Raw genomic sequence first — 23,394 nt, forward strand, 5'->3', positions numbered from 1 at the left:
TAATGGCACCCATTGCCAAGTGTTGATTTAATAATATGGACAAGGCCAACCCAAACCATTTTTAGATTTCACCCAGTTGTGCAGTTGACTGAAGCCAGACACCTGAGTTCAAGCTCAAGCGCAATCCCTTCCTGGCGATGTGACTTTAGGCAAAGTCATTTAACCTCTGAGCTTCATCTTCGTCATCTACAAAATGGGAATGATGTATGACTTCCCTCACAGGATTGTTGGGAGGAAAGTTCTCTCTAAACAATAAATTACTACCCAAATAAGAAGCATTCTCAATGCAATCATTCCACTCTGTGATATTTCATCCCAAATGTCACTTTGGCTCATTGTAAATGAGAAATTTTCTAGATAAAAATCTTTATCTTATTTATCTTCTAGCTCCTTGTAGAAAAATTTCAAAAGGAGGAAATACATATTCGAATTGCACTGTAATTACAATCTGGAAATGCTTGCATCATAAATACTTTAATTTTTTTTGTTGCTGAATTCTCCATAACTGAAGGTCTTAAAGCAAAAGCTGAATGACCACTTGTGGGGGAGTACTCTAGAGTAGAGGTGTGGCTCAGGAACCAGATTACAAAGGTAATTTTAATTTGTGGTTCCTAACCTTCAGTCTGTGAACATTGTATTTTTCAGTATTTTCATAACTATTGGTATCCTTTATAATTAAATTGTATGTATTTTATTTTACTCATTTAAAAATATTATCCTGAGAAGGGCTTCCACAGGCTTCCCTAAGATGCCAAAGGGCTCCATGTTACAAAAAAGGGTAAGAAATTGTAGTCCAACCCCTCATTATAGAAATAAGAAAATTGAGGCACAGAGACCTGAGGATACTTGGCCAAGGTCCCAAAGATAAATACTTTAATCAAGCATACAAGGTCTACTCCCAAATATCTTACCAACTTAGATCCATAGACAACTAAAGCCAAACAGAATCTTGAAGATCAAGTAGTTCAATTGACAGGTAAAGAAATTGAGGGCCATGCAGCCTAATTGGTTTACCTTCGGTTATGTGGTACAAGGGCCAAGGCTAAAAGTCAGGTTTTCTGTGCTCTTTTCACTGGTCTACACTGCCTCTCCTAACTTTGTCACTCTCCTACATGGATCTGTGGTTCCAACCTAAATCTTCCAGCTACTCCCACCTGACTTTTTTGTTCCCACTTTATATCTGCCTTTTCCTCCACCCAAAAGAACCTCTTGTTGGCCATCGCTTCTTTCAAAATCCAGATCACTTCTTTCCTGAAACTTTCCATGACTGAATCCCAACCCTATGAGCACTGGTATAAAAGTCAGGTTTTTGTTGGCAAAGCAATGAGGGTTAAGTGACTTGCCCAAGGTCACACAGCTAGTAAGTGTCAAGTGTCTGAGGCTGGATTCAGGTCCTCCTGAATCCAGGGCCTGTGTTTTATCCACCTAGCTTCCCCCTAAATGTCAGTTATTATGATCAACATCATTATTACTATGAAAAGTAATATAAATGGAAGATAACAGAACCAACTTTGGACACAGAAAGACCTGGACATCACATACTGGCTCTCAAGGTCCTAAGCATCTCTCTAAGGTTTGCATCTGGAGAAGGAGTTCCCTCACTAAAGTTCTCTGAACCAATAAAATACAGCCTGAGGAAACTCTTATGATTATTTTGTTATGGGATATTGTTAAGTTTTTATCATGTAATGATTAAACTTTAAGCTAGAAGGAACCAGGTCCAATGCCCCAGTTTTATAGGAAAGGGAACCAAGGCCCAGCAACTGAGGCCCAGTGATTTGCTCAGTGTCACACAAATGGTGTGCAATGAACTAGAATCTGCACCCTGGTCCCCAGGCTCCAAACCCAGTGCTCTTTCTGCTATAGCAAGACACCTTTCCTTAATGAATCAATCTGTCAATAAATATTGATTGATTGTTTGAGCATATCACTTTGTTATTTAATTGTGCTCATAGGGTAATCACTTTTCTTATAGGCAACCCTGGGTCTCTCCCAATTGGTGAGTCATCACAGACTTAGTCTTCCAGTAAATCCATTCTCTCTCTGTCTCTCTGTCTCCCTGTCTCTGTCTGTCTCTGTCTGTCTCTGTCTCTGTCTCTGTCTCTGTCTCTGTCTCTGTCTCTGTCTCTGTCTCTCTCTCTCTCTCACACACACACACACACACACACACACACATGTGCGCACACGGAGCACACTGAAAGGAGGTTATCAAGGAAAGCCATGAAACACAAAAGGCCCTGAGGAAGAGGGAGCCAAGCCACATTTCCCTCAACCCCAGCGTCAATGTCTTATAGTCAGTATTGACCCCACTGTACCAGCAAGTGGAATACTAAAAAAGTCCCATAAGGACAGACACCCTGACATACCTACAGAGGAACAGTTATACTCTTCTTTCACTTGTTGGCTCTCTTGTCTACTAACAAGCTAAATGTATCCAAACAAAACAGGATTGTGGTCAGTCTTATAAATCACCAACAACAGTAATCTTTTCCTTATACTTAAGTGCCCCATTGGAAAGTTGTTTCAATAGACTTTTTGGTGCAATTGCTTGTGCCTTGCAATGGCAAGTACCCAATTTTCCTCATTACAATCATAACACACTTAAACTGTCTTTGCCTTAAGGTTTCTTATTTAGAAAATGACTGAGTTGGATTAGGTGATGTCTCAAATCTCTTAATTTACATCATCCCTTTCTGTCCTCTCCCATCCCACCCTTGTTCAGGTCCTCAGAACCACTTACCTGGGCATTCCAATTTCTCCCTAATTGGTCTAACCACTTCCAATTTCTCCCCTCTCCCATTCAATCTCCACAAAGTTCTTCTTCAAACACAGAAATGACTCTGGTATTTCCTACAAACACACACTCACACAAACACATGCAAATACACACACACTCAGAAATCCTCAACTCCTACTTGTATCTAGGACAAAATGTGTTGTTTTTCAGTCTTTTCGGTAGTATCTGGCTCTTCATGACCTGATTTGGAGTTTTCTTGGCAAAGATACTGGAGTGGTTTGCTATTTCCTTCTCCAGTTCATTTTACAGATGAGGAAACTGAGGCAAACTGAGTTAAGTGACTTGCCCAGGGTCACACAGCTACTAAGTGTCTCGGGATGGATTTGAATTCATGAAGATGTTTTCCTTACTCCTGGCCCTGCTCTTTATCCACTGTACCACCTAGTTGCCCTTGACTTGGCATATACAATGTAAATTCTTAGTTTTGTACAGATTGCTCCTCCCCCCATCCCCACCCCATGAAATGCAAGTTCCTTGAAAGCAAGGATTCCTTCTTTTATCTCTATATTCTGCATCCTAGTGAAGTGCCTTGAACAAAGTAGGCAGTTAAATGGAATTCCAGCTAAATAATCCATGATCATGGGATCCCAAGACCTCTTTAAAATGAAGAGGATTGTGGGAGTCAAGCAGGCATTCTTTCTAATAGCTATAAAGTCATTTGCTATAGCAAATGTGTAAAAAATGATTGCCCAATAATATGCAAAGAAGTGAAAGTGCTTAGGAAAGGTATCCAGGCCAGCAGTGGTTCATAAATCAGTCTCCCAAATTTCAGGAGACCATGGAAATGTGGGCTTCTGCTATCTGTTGATAATAATTAGTAAGAAATAAGATCATGGATTTCAACCAGGACATTATTTTTTGAAGGTGATCCTGTGATATGTGGTATTAATCATTTGTCTTCCCCCTAGCTCATTACAGAATGACCAATGCCTCATGCATATTAATTAATGCCCAAGTACTTTGGGTCCTTGAATAACACCTTAGCACATAGTAGGTATTTATAAATGTTTGCTGACCTTTGATTTTGCGGGAATTCAGTTGCTTATTGCTGCCTTCATACAGGCCATATTTATATCTAGAAGGAAGCTTAGAAGCCATTTTGTCCAATCTCTTCATTTTACAGATGAAGAAACAGAAGTCCAGATAAATGAAGTGACTTGCCATGGGTCACACAGCTAGAAAGTAAATAAAGTGGGATTCGAACTCACATCTTCCTGATTCCAAGTACAATGCTCTATCCACAATATCAAGCATCTTCATGACTCATCATGGTGTGGTAGTGATCTTCAGCTCTCTAAGACTATGTTGGTGGGATAGGTCCAGCAATGGACCATGTAAGGAGTCAATGTGGTACAGTGATAGGATTGTAGTCAACAGACCCAAGTTCAAATCCCACCTCTGTCACTCACTCCCTGTGTGACCCTGAACAAATCTCTTAATGTCCTTGGGTCTTGGTTTTCTTATCTATAAATTTCTAGGGATGGGCTAGATGGACTCTGAAGCCCTTTCCACCTCTGGGCATCAATGCTAGATTAGCATGAGAAGATTGTTCTCAAAGAGTTGGACATCAGGGAGTTTTGTTTTAGTTTAGAGGGTTTTTTGGGGGGGGTGAAACACAGGAACTCATTAAGTCATCTACCAAGGCCTGGTAAGGCTGAGATCCAAATTGGTGGAGGTAAGACTCTCATGGACAAAATCCCAGAATCTTGAAGTAAGGTATTACGGACAATCTGGTCATCTTCATCAAAGGTATGTCAGAGTGAGGCAACATTTTACTGCAAAGTGTGCTACATTTAGAATTAGAGGGCCCAGGGTCAGATCTTGGCTCTGTTATATGTGTGACTTTGGGCAAGTCAACTAACCTCTTTGGACCTTAGTTCCTCTTCTATAAAATGAAGGGCTGATGGCATCTGAGGTCCCCTCCAGTTGTAAACTTATGAGCCTATAATGATTCTTGGTGGGGCAGCTAGGTGATACAGTGGATAGAGCGCCAGACCTAGAGTCAGGAAGACCTAAGTCCAAATCCCACCTCAGACAATTGCTAACTATGTGACCCTGGGGAAGTCACTTAACCCTGTTTGCCTTAGTTTCCTCGCATGTAAGATGATCTGGAGAAGGACATGACAAAACACTCCAGTATTTCTTCAGTAATACTCCAAACGGGGTCATGAAGAATCAGACACAACTGAAACAACTGAACAGCATCAACAGTGATCTTTGGTGTATTGATTTCCTTCATCATTGTAGATCTCTACCCCTTCATGAGCTAGTAGGCAGGCTCAGAACATTGCCTGAGGTTCAGAGAGGGTGTGGTCACACAGCTAATAAATGTCAGAGGTGGAATTCAAACCTATGTCTTTCTGACTCCAAGAACAAGATTCCATGAGACTGACACACTGCCTCTCTATGACTGATGTGAGCCAGTAACCCTTGATCCTCTCCTTTCCAAAAGGCACCTCTACTACTTAGACTATAGCAGGCAGTCTTGGCAATGATATACTGGGAAGAAAGAGATAAATACTTGCCTTTCAAGTAGCCATGTGTATATGGTGTTGGAGAATTATCATGCATTATCCTAACAGGCACAGTCTGGTCCTTCAGTGGAAAAGTCTGTTTAAGTAGAAATTAGGTAATCAGGAGGGTATAGTGGATAAAGCACTAAACTTGGAATCAGGAAGATACAAGCTTCATACACATACTAGCCGTGTGACCCTGGGCAAGTCACTTAGCCTCTATCATCCTGCCTCAATATCTTCATTTGTAATAATAATATATTATTATATAAAATATTTTGGTATTTAATAATAATATATTATGTATAATAAATATTGATATATAATAATAATAACACCTACCCCCCCAGGGATGATGTGAGAATTAAATGAGAAAATGTAGATAACATGCTTTGCGAGCCATAAGTGCTAAATAAGTGTTAGCTATCATCATCTTCTTTTTCTTCTTCTTCTTTTTCAGTGGTAGTAGTAGTCATCATTGTAGTATAGTAGTATATAGCTAGGGAGTACAGTAGACAAAGTGCCGGACTTGATGTTAAGAAGACCTGAGTTCAAATATGACTTCAGACATTTAGCTGTATGACCCTGGGCAAGTCATTAAATCTCTCTCTGCCTCATTTGCAAAATAGAGATAATAATAGGACCTTCCTCCCAAGGTTGTTTTAAGGATAAAATAGCATTTGTAAAGCACTTTATAAGCCCAAAAATGTTATATGAATGCTAGCTATGTTTATGATTAAATACTTCAAAGTTTGCAAAGTATTTTAACAAGGAGACTGACCACAGCACTGAGAAGTGGGTATTCCCAGAATCACAGAATTTCCAAGATGAAAGGGAACTCTGGCCATTTAGTTCTACCTATACCCCCAAAATAAATCCCTTCCATAATATACCTGACATGTGTTCATACAGCCTTTGCTTGAAGACCACCAAAGGGAGTAACCCACCACCTCCCACCTTCCAAAACAGCCCATTCCACTTTGGGATATTTCTAATGGTAAGGATATTTTCCCTGACATCAAGACCAAGACCTTTCCTGGTGGGACCAAACTGGTCCTTCTGCATTGAACAGCTCTCCATGCATTTGAAGACAGCCATCAATTTCCTCTATGTCTTCTTTTTTCTGGACACAGCACCACCATTTCCTTTATTGACTGTCATAGGGCAAGAGCTCATGTATTTCCACTATCCCAGAGATCCCTCTCTCTGTAGTCTCATCCCAACCTTACAGAAAAAGAAGCCAAAACTCAGAGTCTAAATAATTTGTCCACTGCCACACATCTATGAACTATTAGAGGTAAGGCTTGAAACCAGATCTCTGTGGACTGCCAACTCCATGAGTGGAGTCCACTAACCTGTACTGTCTCATTATTCTTCAGTTATAGTAAAAAAGAAGATGGCTTAGATCCTTCAATGTAAACGGTCATGCACATGAGAACTACTCTGCTTTTCAATTTGAAGATGTGAAAATACAGAGAGTTATCATGAGCTGCCCAAGCACAAGACCTGGCAGTTGATTAAAGACATATTTAATATATAATATATAAAGCTTTTCAGAAGCAAAGGCTTTGGAGTCAGCATCTTGGGATCATAGATTTGGAGCTGAAAGGGCCCTTAGAGGTCACTGGATCCAAATCCCTCTTTTTATATATTGCAGTTAAAGTCCCAGGTATTAACCCTTGCTATCTATGTGACTGGAAGGAAATCACTTTATTTCTGAGTCTGTTTCCTCAACTGTAAATTATTTTATTCCTTTTATAATGGACCTGTGATTTCATTGGAATGAGGAACTCCCAGTATGGGAGTTCTTTCTACCAGTGTGGATCAGTAGCTCATCTGCATTTCCTCTGTAAATTGTAATTTTTAGAAAATTTCCTGCAGACCCTGAGAGTTCAAATGCCTGTCCTAAGGCCTTACAGCTAGGATGCATCAGAGGCAGCCTTGAACCCAGGTCTTCTTGACAATTAAGCTGGCCCTCTATCCACTCACTATACCATGAAACTGCCCAACTACAAATTGATGATGATAATATTTTCACTACTTACAAAGCTACTGCAAAGACAGTGCGATGTAAATTTAAAAAGCACTCTATAAATGCAAGTGGTTATTATCATTATTAACAATTACACTTTGCTACAGTAGTAGGCTACTTTATTTTTCTCCCAGCTTTAATGATTCATTATTTATTATTGGCTGTGCTAAGACTGGTTTCTCTTCAGAGGGGAGGTGCTAAGAAAATCTAAAAAACTCCAAAATGATTAGAAATCCAATTGTCCTGTACACCCAAAATTCCATTTCCCTTGGTGACACCTAATAATAATTATCATTCACTTCAGACACAGTACCGTGGTGCCTTAAGATTTACAAAGCACTTATCTGTACATCTCTGCCTGTATCAGTCTTTTCATTGAAAAGGAAAAAAAATGCAAGGGTTTAAGAAGGATTTATCTCTTGATTGATTTATTTGCAGAGGGATATAAGTGAAAGACTTTTTTTATTAAGCTGATTGTCTCGATTGTCCCTCCAGGTATGTGAGTGTTTCTATAATCCATAACACACTCTGCTGTCCTGGGCAGCAAGACCAGGCTATACATAATACAGTGGACTTCTGGGGGAGGAAATAAAGGAAGCAGGGTTGTATAATGGGTAGAGCACTGCACTTGGAATAAGAGACACCAGGGTTCAAATCCTGCCTGAGAAGCTTTTTAGTTGTACAAATCTGAGTCAGTCTCTGAACCTCCTTGGCCTCAGTTTCTTCATCTGCAAAAGGAGAGAGAGTTGGACTTAGCCTCTGGTGTCCCAGCTTGAAATCTGTGATTCTATATACATAAGCTCTTTCCACAAGTGGAACAAGGGAAGAAACTGATGAATGCTCAGTAACGAAAGCTATAAATTCTAACCATCCTCCATGTTCTTCAGGTCAGTGATCCGGGAAATCCTTTCTCCTTTTACAGGGGCAAAAAGTATATACGTTCTGCAACTCTCAGGACTAATTCCCAATGATCAAGTACCAGGGAGAGCGCCCGATGGAATGAACTGTGCATAGAGAGTCAGAGGAGCTGAGTTAGCTCTCTACACCTGGGAGACAGTAGGCAGGGCAAGTCAGCTCTCTTGGTTCCCAATTTCTGCATCAATAAAATGAAAAGGTTGAGCTAGATGGTCACTAAGGTCTTCCAGGGCTAAGTCTCATAACTCCAATTAAGTAAGACACAGCCCAAGAAAGGGGAAGTTTTAAATTAAATGAAAGCTCAAAGTGGCTCAAAATCATTGATTGGTATGATGAAAAGGCACTGCATTTAGACTAGGGAAACCTGAGTTCAAATACTGCTTCTTATACATACTAGCTGTGTGGCCTTAGGCAAATCACTGGACCTCATGGGGAATCTTCAAAATGAGGGGGTTGAAGCACTGGCCCTGGATTCAGGAGGACCTGAGTTCAAATCCAGCCTCAGATACTTGACACTTACTAACTCTGTGATGCTGAGCAAGTCACTTAGTCCTCATTGCCCTGCCAAAAACAACAACATCAATAACAATAATAAAATAAGGGGGGTGGGACCAAATGATTTCCAAGATCCCTTCCATCTCTAAATACCACAATTCTATGACCTGTAAAGGCTCAGCTAGGTGGTATGGTGAATGGGGTGTCAGGCCTGGAGTCTGGAAGACCTGAGTTCAAATCCAGCCTCCGATACTTACTAGCTATATGACCCTGGGCAAGTCACTTCACCTTTTTACCTCAGTTTCCTCAACTGTAAAACAAGCTGGAGAAGAAAATGGCAGTAGTCACTCCAGTTCCTTTGCCAAGAAAACCCCAAATGGGGTCATGAAGAGCAGGACACGATTGAAAACAACTGAACAGTAAAATGTTCCTTTCAGCTCTAACCATTCTATGATTGTATGAATCCATGAAGGTGATTTTGCATGAGAAGGTGCCATAGACCTCAATCTGAAGGGACCTCAGAGATCAGCTGGTCCATCCCAGGCCACAAGAACCCCCTCTATGGCATCCCTGAAAGGTCCCATATGAAGACTTCTAGTGAAGGCAAACCCACTAGGAAAGAAGGAAAGATAGAAGCACTCATTCAGTAGGGGCTGTTATTATCCCCACTTTACAGCTGAGAACATTGAGGTGGACAGAAGTTAGATGACTTGCCCAGGATCACACAGCTACTACACGTCTGTGGCAGGATTTGAACTCGGGTCTCAGGACTCCAGATGGGTCCCAGCACTGCATCCATTGGGCCACCTAGCTGCCTTTGTTTCCCATAGCTGCCTTTTCCACTTTGACATAGGTCTAATTGTTAGTAAGTGTTTCCTTACATCAAGTCTAAACACCCTTCTTTGCAGCTTCCACTCATCACTCCCAGTTCTGCTTTCTAGGACCAACTCTTACAAATCAAATCACTCTTCCACATGACAGACCTTCAAATACTCCAAGACAGCCATCGCTTACTCCCCCTTTCATCTTGTCTTGTCTTCTCCAGGCTAAGCATCCCCAATACCTTGGATCAATCAATCCTCATTTGGCACAGGCAGAGGACCAATCAAGATCTTTGCTGCTCTGTTCTGGATGCTCTCCAGCTCATCAATGTCTCTCCCAGAATGTGCTGCCCCAAACTGAACACAATACCCCAAATATGTTCTAACTAGTGAAGAGTGCAGTAGAATTATCCCTCCCTGATCCTGGACACTATGCCTCTCATTGTAGTGATACCTACTGCCAAGGGTGTATGGGTAAATAATTAACAACCAGCTCTGGAGGGGAAAAAATGCATACCCGACACTTTTTAAAATGACCATCTTCTCCATCACTCTCTTAAATCAATCAATAAAACAACAAATCAAGCCTTATTTTATAGCATTTTTTGATTTCAGAGGTGTAAATGCTCACCCGGTACACTTAACAATTGGCTGGTACTCCTGCCCACACCACAGGAGGAAGATTCAATGTTCACCTTTCCAAAGGAGGTGGACATGATACAGATTTAAGAACTCCCTCAGAACAAAAATTCAGATATCAGGGTCTGGCAGGAGCCAGCAAGCCCCCAACTTCTGAAGCTATTGTTCACATGGCCCTCTGCTATAGAAATAATATTGTCACCAGCACCCAAATCACTGGCTATAAATATGGTCCATTAAAAAAACCCAATCTCACAGCAGCTGGTAACTGCAATCATAACAAGGGAGATGAAGGCTATAAAAAGCAACACGAGTAATAAATGGGTTGCTTAAAAGCCCCATACTCCTCTCGTCCTGCCACTCCCACATTCCAGCTGTCCTTTTTGGGCTCTGCGGTTTTTCCAAATTCCCATGACTTTGCTTTCCTTGTTTCTGACACAGCCCGTTCTAGATAGAGCTGGAGCAGTGAATTCCCAATGACTTCCCCCTGACATCAGGCCCAGAGATAGCCTTTGAAGCTATTTGTAAAAGCCCCTTAGTACAATGCCTGCTGGCACACAGTGGGCACTCTATAAATGCTTATTTCCTACTTACCGACCCTCCCACCCTGCCTCCATCTTGGATTTCAGAACCTGTGTGTCCTTGGCTACCATTGCCTCATACCTCACTAACACCTTGACTGCATCAGTGTGCATGGAGCTTATTTCATGTGGAATGATTATTTATGGAAATCCTCCATGACCCAGCCAGAGGCGATCTATATGCCTTTTGTTCCCAGTTTGTTTGTTTGTTTTGAAGGGCAATGAGGGTTAAATGATTTGTCCAGGGTCACCCAGCTAACACGTGTCAAGTGTCTGAGGCTGGATTTGAACTCAGGTCCTCCTGAATCCAGGGCTGGTGTTTTATCCACTGTGCCACCTAGCTGCCCCCTTTTGTTCCTTGTCAAGACACTAGCCTACGCTATCTGTACTTCTCAATTTGTCTGTTTGCTTTGGACTTCTATTCAGAACCAATTTTTTTTTTAGAATGGGAACTCCCTAGTGTAGACACTCCCTTCCTTGACATAACTTTCCCTCCACTGATGCAGATTGGGACTCTGTCTCCAATTGATAGCCTAGGGCACTAAGCATTGAATAATAGCCAGTATGGGTCAGGAATGTGATTTGAATCCGGGTCTTGACTCCAAAGACCATAGATTTAGAAGCTGGGAGGGATCTTAGAGGTCATCTAGTTCAACACCCTCATTGTGTAACTGAGGAAACGGAGCCTGAGACAGATTAAATGACTTGCCCAATGTCACACAATTAATAAATATCTCATGCAGGACTTGAACTCAAAACTTCTTGACCCCAAGCCCATTGTTCTATTTCCTAGCTATTCTGGCCCTCTATCCATTAGTTCTACCTCTCCTGAATAATTGATTTCCTTAAACAATGCCAATCATTAATCCATCATCAAATATGTATTAAGCATTGTAATAGTCCAAAAGACTTCTATTTTGGGGGGGTGGCATTCTCTGAGTCCCTTCCCTTCCCTTCTCTTCCCTTCTTTTCTTTTTTGAGATTGGATCTCAGGGTAGCTAGGTAGTGCAGCGGATCAGCATGGGAGTTTTGAGCTGCTACAGTTCTAACCGTGGCTACTTTGCCCTTCCTTAGGCAGTCTACTGGCTCCTAATGCCAAGTGGATTATCACATTGGAGTCAGGACTACTGAAGGTCCCTAATCAGCTTTTGTTGTTGTCCAGTCATCTTTTAGTCATGTCTGTCTCTTCATGACCCCATTTGGGGTTTGCTTAGCAGAGATACTGCAGTGGTTTGCCATGTCCTTCTCCAGCTCATTTTACAGATGAGGAAATTGAGGCAAACAGGGTGATATGACCTGCCTGGCATCACACAGCTAGTGTCTAAAGCCAGATTTAAACTCACAAAGATGAGTCTTCCCAATTCCAGGCCTAACCCTCTATCCACTTTGGTGCTAGTGGCAAGGATTAGTTGCATATACCCTTGCATCTGGGTCCTTGAGTCATTTCCAGCAGACTGCTTCTGCTCCAGATGTGGGCCATGTTTGTACAGCTGGGGCATCGATGGCCAATTCCTACTGTCTGTATGCTTATGGTATCAAAGATGGGAAGCCAATTGGAAGCACCTGAGCACCCTCCTTTCTCTACCACATCCAAGGGCATAACCTGCCTTAGGAATTGCCCCCATGTAAACGGTGACTGACTCAGGTGTTCCACTCACTAACTAGCAGTGACAAGAGCTTGGTGGAACTGGAGCATGCCAGCTCTGAGGGAAACAGTGCTTACCCTCTCCTATAGCTCATGGAAGTCCTCTGGCTAGCAGGCTGCCAGGAGAGAGAATGAGAACTCATCCCCCAGAACCTAAAATGCACACTTAGATCCAAGCCAGCCTCTCTTCAGTCATCAGTCTGGTCCTGAAGCCAACTAGAAGTCTCTTCATCATCACACAGCACTACTACCCCAAGTCATCCTAGTGGAAACCAGCTCCCAGAGCTCCATGTGTTAGCTTAGCCCTAGACACATGCTGTATGTGTAACCCACCAGGAAAGAAAACAGAGACCATGCTCTGGGGACTGGGCCCTTGCTGGCCAGTCCTCCTATTATATATGTAAAGTGCTTTATGACATTAGCTCTAATTATTACGAGGGATGCTAGGTGGCACCATAGTGGATAGAGCACCAGAGTTGAAGTCAGGAAGACCCATATTCCTGACTTCAAATCTGGCCTCAGACATTTAGTAGCTCTGTGATCCTGGGTAAGTCACACTGTTTGTCTCAGTTTCCTCATCTCTAAAATGAGCTGGAGAAGGAAATAGCAACAAACCACTCCTCGATCTCTGCCAAGAAAGACCCCAAATGGGGTAATGAAGAATTGGACATGACTGAAAATGACTGAACAATAATGTCACTTGGGGAATGGCTAAACACACTATGGTATAGGAATGGAATGGAATAAGAAAGAATGAAAAGAACGGGAAGACTTGTTTGAACTAAGACAGAATGAAGTGGGAAGAACCAGGAGGACAATTTATAGAATAAGATTTCCATAGAACTTTGAAAGATAAGAACTGATCAATGCAATTACTAACCATAATTCTAGAGGACTGAGGATGAACTATGCTACCCACTCTCTGACAGAGATCTGATAGATTTAATATCCAGAATGAGATGATATATTTTTGGACGTGACCCATGTAGGAATTTGCTTTGTCTTATTTTACATATATGTTACAAGGGCTTTATTTTTCTTTCTTTCCAGTGGGAGAGGAAGGCAGAATAAAGAAAGCATCAATGCTCATTTATTGAAAAATAAAAAAATTTTTTAAAGAAACAAAAATCCTAAATACCATGCAACCTCAACCAAGAGATATGATGCTTCTAAGGGTTAGGAAGTCATATATCCACTTTGGGGGATAAAGGATGGCTTTCTGGAGGAGGTGGCATTGAAAGTGAGCCTTCCACAAAAAAAAAAAGTAAGCCTTGAGGGGGCAGCTAGATGGTACAGGGGATAAAGCAACGGCCTTGGACTCAGGAGGACCTGGGTTCAAATCTGACCTCAGACACTTGATACTTATTAGCTGTGTGACCCTGTGAAAGTCACATAACCTTCATTGCCCTGCAAAAGAAAGAAATAAAGAAAGAGTCTTGAAGAATAGGTAAGATTTCAAAAAGTAGGAATTAAGAGGAAGGAAGTCCAGGAGGGAGGTACGGCATGGGCAAAGATAGGGAAGCGAGAAATTTTGAAGAATGTTAAGTAGTCTAGTTTAATTAGTGTGAGCTAGTGAGAGGAAAATCTGGCAATACAGGTGGGGCCACACCGGAGAGACCTTTGTATGTTGGGCTAAGGAGCTGACTTTATTCTAAAGGCAGTTGGGGAGCAGTGAACAGTTTTAAGCTTGGTAGTAACATAATTCACACATTTGCCCCAAGGATGTTACTCATTGTTGCTGTCCTCATTCACAGATCTCACCTCTAGCTGTTTGGCAGACTAAGATCCTCTGTGTACAATGTCAAAGCCACGTTCGTTGCTATTGCTTTTGGGAACCCTACTCCACCCCCTCTAAAATTCCTGGGATTAAATATCTCACTTCCTGAAATGTACCCTGGAAATTTTGACCCACCTGTCCCCCTCTCCTGCTCTGCTTCCATGAGACTGCTGTTGGAGCTTGCCAAGAAGATGTCTAGCAGAATTTGCTACAGTGCTAAGCAAGGGCCGGGCGATTAATGGCTACTGTGAAATTAACAGGCAGCTCTCTTTCCTCTGTGGTTTTTACCACAACCATCTGTGCATTCAGAAAACAAGTGAATCTATAATTAGTTCTGCAAACTGCCACGTTTCTGAATGACTTTTTGGCTGTTCCAAAATAATGCAAAAACTAGAGTATAAATGAGGTTATGGAAATTAGAGTGTTTGGAGGTATTTTTTTTTCTGATGCCAATTCTAACTGAATAAAACTTGGCTGAAATAAGGAAGACCAAGTTCAAAGAACCAGGTCAGTTTTGCAGAGATAGAGTAGTGTCTGTGGACAGATGCCATGTGACCACAATACTTAGGATTGAGAAAGACCCTCAGTCACTGGGGGAAAGGAATAGACTACATTTCCCAGAAGTCTGTGCATGGACTTTGCACCATGAAAATATCACCTGGGTTAGCTTTGGTTGAATAGGTGTGCTTCCAGAATGGAAATTTTAAAAGCCTAAGAAGCCTTTTAAGGAGGTTGACATTACAAAGATGAGAAGGATCGGGCAACACATTTATTCCTCATATGGCAGGATCTCAAGGCCCATCACCACCCATGGCCACATCCTATAATATACTCTTCAGTCTGTCAATGTCCTTCCGAAAATATTTCAGATGCAGAATGACAAGGTCGAAGTACAAAGAGAGGCTCTTAGCTCTTCCTAATCTCAGTGCCAAGATCTGCTTTTGTAGCTGCATCCCTGGGACAAGATAATGAAGGTCAGAATCAATGCATTTGGCCATATTGGGCACCTGGTGACCAGAGCTGCATTTGCCTCAGGCAGAGTTGATATTGTGGCCATCAATGACCCCTTCACTGACTTCAGCTATATGGTTTATATGCTCCAATATGATTTCACCCATGGTAAGGTTTTTTTTCTCTCTCTTTAGAAATTTATTTTCCAAATTACATGTAAAAACAAATTTTGACATCAATTTAAAAAAAAAAATCTCTGTGTTCCAACTTCTCTTCCTCCCTCTCTTCCCACCCCCACCCCTAAGAATTCAAGCAATTCAATATTAGTTATACATGAGTAGTCATGTAAAACATCTCCACATTAGCTAGGTTGTGAGAGAAAACAGATAAGAACAAAACTTCAGATTAAGAAATTGTCAAAAGGGGCAGCTAGGTGGCATAGTGGATAGAGTACCAGCCTTGGATTCAGAAGGACCTGAGTTCAAACCCGGCCTCAGACACTTAACACTTACTGGCTGTGTGACCCTGGGCAAGTCACTTAACCCCAATTGCCTCACCAAAAAAAATGTGTTTCAATCTGTTTTTAGATACCATCAGTTCTTTCTCTCTAGATGGACTGCAATTTTCATAAGTCTTTCAGAGTTATATTGGATCATTGCCTTGCTGAAAATAACCACGTGCTTCCCAGCAGATCATCTTACACTATTACTGTTATTTGTATACCATATATTTCACTCTGCTTCAGTTCATGTAGGTCTTTCCAGGTTTTTCTGATAGCATCCTGTTCATCATAACTTTTATATAGTACCTTAAACTTGACAAGGAATTTTCTTCACAATAGCCCAGCAAAGTAGGTACCATACATTTTTCCATTATAGTCAATCATCATAACTATTTCCCTCCATCCTATTCCCTTCCAATGATATTTACTCTATATTTTCTATCTTTTTTACCCTAATCCTCCTCAAAAGTGTTTTACTTCTGACTGCCCCTTCCCCCACTCTGCCCTCCCTTCTTTCACCCTTCCCTCCTTATCCACTTCCCCTCCTACTTTCCTGTAGGGTTAAATAGATTACTCCTCCGAATTGTCACCCATGGTAAGTTTAAGGGCACTGTCAAGGCTGAGAATGGAAAGCTGGTGATCAATGGGAAAGTTATCTGGAGCATGAGCCTACCTACCTATATATATATATATATATATATATATATATATATATATATATATATATATATATATATATATATATATACACACATATATATATATATGTATATATATATATATATATATATATTTGGTGAGCTAATTGGGGTTAAGTGACTTGCCCAGGGTCACACAGCTAGTAAGTGTCAAGTGTCTGAGGCTGGATTTGAACTCAGGTCCTCCTGAATCCAGGGCCGGTGCCCTATCCACTGTACCACCCAGCTGCCCCATGAGCCTACCAATATTAAAAGAGAAAATACTAGAACTGAGTTTGTAGTAAAGTCCAGTGGTATCTTTGCCACCATGGAAAAGGCCAAGATTCATTTGGAGGATAGAGCTAAGAGTCAATGGTGTCTACCACTGTGAGAAAGGCCAAGGTTCTTTTGAAGGGTAGAGCTGTCTCTGCCCCTTCTGCTGAGGTCTCTATATTTGTGATAGGAGTAAACCATTGGAAATATGATGATAACTGCTTGGGCCCCCTGACCAAAACCATTCATGACAACTTTGGCATTGTTGAAAGACTCATCACCACAGTCCGTGCTGTTACTGATACCCAGAAGATGGCATATGGCTCCTCTGGCAAGTTGTGGTGTGATGGGCATATCACTGCTTCCACTGGTGCTGCTAAAGCAAGGTCATACCTGAGCTGAATGGGAAGCTCATAGGCATGGCCTTCCATGTTCCTACTCCCAATGTATCTGTTGTGGATCTTCCCTGCTGCCTGGAGAAACCTGCCAAATATGATGATATCAAGAAAGTGGTAAAGCAAGAATCAGAGGAACCGTTAAAGGGCATCCTGGGCCACACAGACGACTGGGTTGGATCCTGTTACTTTTATTTTTTTTTTAATTTTTTTTTTTTGGTGAGGCAATTGGGGTTAAGTGACTTGCCCAGGGTCACACAGCTAGTAAGTGTTAAGTGTCTGAGGCCAGATTTGAACTCAGGTCCTCCTGACTCCAGGGCCGGTGCTCTATCCACTGCACCACCCAGCTGCCCCTAGATCCTGTTACTTTTAAGAGCAAGACCCATTCCTCTACCTTTGATGCTAGTATTGCCCTCAAAGACCATTTTGTCAAGTTCAAGTTCATTTCCTGGCATAACAATGAGTTTGATTCTAACAATCATGTAGTAGTACTCATGGTCTACATGACCTCCAAGGAATAAAGTGGAAAGCCATCAGTCAAAAGAGAGCCCACATCCCTGACCTTTCTCCTTATCCTGGGGATCTCATGGCCCATTCATAATTGTTGTCTCTAAGGCACCCTTGGAGCACACCATCAATAAAGTCACTATGTTCAGTACAAAAACAAAAAGCAATGTACAAAGAGATTTAACCCCTACTTAAGGATACTTTTTCTTTAGTCATTGTTTGGTCATGCCCAACTCTTGATAACCCCTTTTAGGGTTTTCTTGGCAAAGATACTGGAGTGGTTTGTCATTTCCTTCTCCAGGTCATTCTGCAAATGAAGAAACTGAGGCAAACAGGTTTAAATGGTTTGCCCAGAATCACACAGCTACTAAGTGTCTGAGGCTGGATTTGAACTCATGAAGATGAGTCTTTCTGATTCTAGGCCCAGCACTCTACCCACTATGGCACCACCTGGCTGTGCCAGGACTAAGCCCTTCCTAATACAATCTAAAATTGAATGTCTTTGCCTTCATGTTGCACAGCTGAGTCATATTGAGCTTACAGTCCACTAAAACTCCTAGATCTTTTACCAAAAGATTGGTATCAAACCTTCTCTACTTCATCATTCTTGTTTGTTGGAATCTCTTTGGACACTGACAGTCATCCGAATATATTAGCTCTCCCTCCTAGCTTAATAGTATCAGTTAACTTAATAAGCTTGTCATCTATGCCTTCATTCAGGTCACTGACAACAATTGTAAAAAATACAGAGACAGGGACAAATCCCTTGGGTACATTCTTGGCATTCCTTGCAAGTCTATAGTTCATTTTACTTTTTAGCATTCTTGATACTTTTCTTCCATCTGAACACAGCTCTTCCTGATACCAAGCCCAGCACTTGGGAACCAGGGCTGTTTGACCCAGAGAAAAGAAAATCAGGTAGTGGAGGGGGGACAGGAGAGCAAGCTTGGCCCTCTATCCACTTGTACCACCTAGCTGCCCCTATTCCACTTCATCCACTGACATCAACCCTAAATCTACCTCTATAATTTGCACCTGTTATTACTAGTTCTTCCCTTTGGGGGCAAGCAAAGCACACCATAAGGACAACAATGTGTAAATGGAAAGAACAACAGTCCATCAATTAACATTTATTAAATGCCTACTATGTGCTAAGCACCAAGGCTACAAAGTGGGGAGCCAGTCTCTGCTCTGGAGGAGGAATGGTCTAGTGATAATAAATAAAAATGAAACTCAATATACGTTTATCATGACCAAGTTTGACCCTTAAGGAACATTGAGGAAAAGTACGTTCCTCCCCTCCTCTACATAACAGTCCTTCAAATACTTGAAGTTAGCTCTCATGTCTCCTGATCCCCAAATCTTCTCTTCTCCAGATGAAACTGTCCAGTTTCCTTGACTCTGAAATGGGAATAATAATAGCACCTACCTCCCAGGATTACTGTGAGGAACAAATGAGATCATAGTTGTAAGGAACTTGGCACAGGACCTGGCACATAGTAGGTGCTTCATCCACACTTGTTCTTCTCACTTTCCCTTCCTATGTATCTGTTAATATTCATAATATCTCTCACTTTATAATGTAAGCTCCTGGAGGGCAGGGCCTGTGCATTCTTTTTTATAGTAAACACTTAATGAATATTTATGAATTGGTTGATTGATTTACAGCCCTTCATAACCTGGCTCCAAATTATCTTTCCAGCCCTATTAAACATTTCCCCCATTTTTGTGAACTTTAACTTCCACCTTGCTGTACTTTCATCTCCCATCTCCATACCTTCCTGGGATCCCCTCTCTCTCTCTTCAACTCTGCCTCTTAAGATCTCTAACTCCCTTCAAAGCTCAGCTCTCATGTCACCTCCTACATGAAGCCTTTTCTGATGCCCCTAAGCAGCTACTGCCTCACCTCACCCAAATCCCTCTGTATTTCCTCTTTATATATGTTGTCTCATCTCTCCCCAATGGGATGTAAACTCCCTGAGGGACAAGACAGTTTCTTTTTTGGCTTTCTGTCTCCTGTATCCAGCACAGAACAGGTGTTTGACTCAATAGACTGCTCCCTGAAACAAAAGCATCTTTGTTTTTGCAAGAACCCTTGGTTTGGTGTTTTAAGTTTTCCTTGGTTTTTCCCTGAAGAGTCATAGAGTCAGAGGTGGAGAAATACAGCCTGCTTCACAGTAAATTATTCACAACTCTGCCCATAGAAGAAGAATCATTTTTAGACCCTTCATGGACCAAATCAACAACATGGATGTTTTCAAAGTCTGTGCTTGTTCAGTTTCCACACAAGCAGCAGGAGAGTTCCTGCCTCTTTTCCTCATTCATCTTTAGGATAAGAGTTTTCAAGATTGTGATTTAGTGAGATTTTCTATTATGTTTAGGTATTAGTTGGGGATCACTGGGAAACCCTGAGCTAACACTAAGCTGCAAATGTTTCATTACCCCTCATCATCCTAGGTAGCTTAACAAATAGTCATTCACTCCAGGCAAACAACCATGGATGACTGCTTAGCAGAAAGGAAAGCAGATTTCACAAAATCCCAGAATTTCAGGGTTGGAAAGAACCAAAATGCCCATATAATTCAACCTGGGCCTGAAAAAGACTCACCCTACTACACAGCTGACAAGTGGTCATCCAGCTTGTATCTGAAGACCTCCAGTGAGCATGAGTTCATTCCATTGTCAAGAACTCTACATAAGAAGAAAATAGGGTCTTCAACTTCCCAAGCACTGATGGTAATAAGGCATATATGGTATAGGTCAGCCTTGATTTCACCCCACGGAAGATGCAAATAACACATAAAGGATTCACTATTGCCCTCAACAAAACCTTTAAGTCCCATTTTCTTTTTTTTTCTTTTTTTTTACAAGGCAATGAGGGTTAAGTGACATGCCCAGGGTCACACAGCTAGTAAGTGCCAAGTGTCTGAGGCCAGATTTGAACTCAGGTCTTCCTGAATCCAGGTCTGGTGCTTTATCCACTGTGCCACCTAGCTGCCCCCTTAAGTCCCATTTTCACCTAGAGTCACTCCAGTGATGTCAGTCTACTACACTTATGGTATAACATTAAACACTTATACTACCCCAAAGGAAGAAAAATAAGTTTGTGTTTGCTGGAGTGGCAAATCCCTTCCCAATGGACCTACACATTATCCACAAGTCTAATCCCTTTTCCATAAATGGTCTATAAGTAATTCAAGAGAGTTATTGTGTCTCACACACACACATAGTCTCTCCTCCCTCCCTCAACAACCCCTTCTCTAGGCTAAGTATCCCTAGTTCCTTGAGCCAATCCTCACATTATATGGACTCCAGGCTCTTCCTCCAGTCATCCTTCCCTGGAACATTCTTTTAAAAAAAAATAATAAACATTTTTATTTATAATTTTGGGTTCCAATTTTTATCCTTCTTTTCCTCTCTTCTCTCTCCCTACCCTGAGGCAGCAATCAGATATGGGTTATACATGTATGATTATGCAAAACATTACCATATTTGTCAATTTGTACAAGGAAACTTGATTAAAAGAAAAAAATGGAAGAGAGTAAAAATAGCATGCTTATTAATTGCTCATGGGTAGGCAGAGCCAATACAATAAAAATGACAATCCTACCCTGAACATTCTTGAGTTTATTAATGTCACTTCTAAATTGCAGTGCCCAGAATACAACACTCCATGTGAGGTATTGTCCAGGTCAGAGAGCAATGGAATAATCACCTCCTCTCTGCAGCAAGCTCTGGATCTCCACACAGCCCAAAATGGTATTAGACTTTTCAATTCCCATATCACACCCTGAGCTAGGAGCAATCCATGAAAATTCTCATCATCCTTTCCAGACAAATTGCTAGCCCTAACTCTGCATGTTGGACTTGTGAAGTGGATTATTTGAACCCAACAGCAAAATTATATACTCATTTATCCCTATTAAATTTTCTCTTTTTAGATTCAGTTCAATGTTCTATGTTGCCAACAACTCCCAGAAGTCCTTCCTAAGTCCCAGGAGAGTGGCGATGGTTTATGGTTGATGTTTTAAGTATTTATTAATGCACACTTCTGAGTCTTTTGTGTTTTAAGTATTTCTTTCATACTAGAGAAAATATACAACTATCGTCTACCTAGATTTGTATCTGCTGCTTTGTATAGTGAGTACTTTTCTTTTTTTGTTTGTTGTTTTCATTTATTTTATTTTCAATTCATGGAACAAAACAAGGACTTCCCTAACAGTACAATAAAAAGGATGGAATTGCACATATGGTAAGTACCTTTCTAGGAAAAAAACCAAAACCTTATTAATCAGTTTTAGAGAAGACCCTAGGTTTGAGTGTATTGCAGGTAGAAAATGCCTCGATAAAACACTAGGACAGCTAGGTGGTGCCACAGTGCACAGAGCACCAGGCCTTGGCATGAGGAAGACCTGAGTTCAAATTCAGCCTCAGACAGTTACTGTGTGATCCCAGGGAAGTCACTTCACTCTTCCTCAGTTCTTCATCTGTAAAATGAGCTGAAGAAGGAAATGGAAAACTACTCCAGTATTTTTGCCAAGAAAAACCCAAATGGGGTCACAGAGAGTCAGACATGACTGAAAAACAACCAAACAACAAGATAAAGCACTGGACCTGTAGTCAGGAAGAGCTCAGTTCAAATCCAGCTTTGGTCATTTACTACCTACATCACTCTGGGCAAATCACTTAATCTCTGATTACCTCAAATTTCTCATCTGTAAAATAGGGATAATAATGGGGTTTTGTGAAATTAAAATGAGATATATGCAAAATGCTTTACAAACCTTAAAGTACCCTATAAATGCTAATCATTATTATGAGTCATTCCAAAGCTTTTTGTAGGAGATTTCCCCAAGTATTCCTTGAATTGTGAACCAGAGAGAAAAGCCTGTCCCTTTCAATCTGTTTAGAGGTCAGTTTCCTTCAAGATTGAAACCAGGTCCCAGGTCTACTTAAGCCCAGAGGAGAAGACCTTTATGGAAAAGTGGAGTTCCCTGGGTCCCAGGTGATGCATGAAAGATTTTGTTTAGATCTGATAACAAACAGGTGAAGTGGGGGGGGGGACTGCAGTAGTAGAAACTGACAAAACATGGTTGAAGCCAATGAAAGAATGGACCAAAGTGAAGATGAGTGAAACAAAGGTCCTTTTCAGGCAATGTCTAATGAACACTTTTGGGCAAAACCAAAATAATGAGTGCTCCTATCATGGTGGTTTCACTCCTTCCCATCTCAGCACATGAGAACAGTGCATGTCCTGCAGGTGGGCAATGCAGCACAGCACAATATCACCCTGCAAAATCTGCCCAAGTTTCACCCATCCATGAAGATAGCCAGCCCCTTGGGCCCTGTCACCTCCTTCCAAGAAGCCACAAGGTTTGACATCTTCTAAGCTGTAGAATATCAGGGCTCATTTTCTTTACTGTCTGGTTCAGTTTGGGAGACTTGAAAAGAACACAAGAGGACATTTAAGAAAAAAAGAAAGATGGCAAATAAGACCAGTATCCGGTAGTGTCTTGCATACAGTGGGCCCTTAAGCCCTTCAGGAAGGGAGAGAGAAAGGGAGGGAGGGAGGAGAAAAGGAGGCAAGGAAGGAAGGAAGGAAGGAAGAGAGGGAGGGAGGGACAAAGTCAAACAGTATAACTAGTACTGCCCTGAATCACAGGGTGCTGAAGGATGGGGAGTGTCTTGATTGGATATGGCAGGAAATCTTACTAGACGGTATTCCATAAGCACCGGTGGGAAAATACAATACAACCATAGAGCTTCAAACGTCTTCAGAGATGGTCAAAGGCCAAGCCCTATCGGAAGCCTGATTCTCCTATACAACATTCCCAACAAGAGATCAGCTAGCTTATGCTTTAATATCTCCCCATG

General features: G+C 41.5%; 1 protein-coding gene and 1 pseudogene across 1 annotated transcript in view; one reads left to right on the top strand and one right to left on the bottom strand.

Annotated features, from left to right (window-relative positions):
* The window catches only part of KIAA1549L (KIAA1549 like), a 311,060-nt gene that overhangs the window by 218,703 nt on the left and 68,963 nt on the right, over positions 1-23,394 (bottom strand).
* Positions 15,184-17,534, top strand: LOC122730686 (annotated as a pseudogene).

This window comes from Dromiciops gliroides, chromosome 6, assembly GCF_019393635.1.
Source record: "Dromiciops gliroides isolate mDroGli1 chromosome 6, mDroGli1.pri, whole genome shotgun sequence".
Lineage (NCBI taxonomy): Eukaryota > Metazoa > Chordata > Mammalia > Microbiotheria > Microbiotheriidae > Dromiciops > Dromiciops gliroides.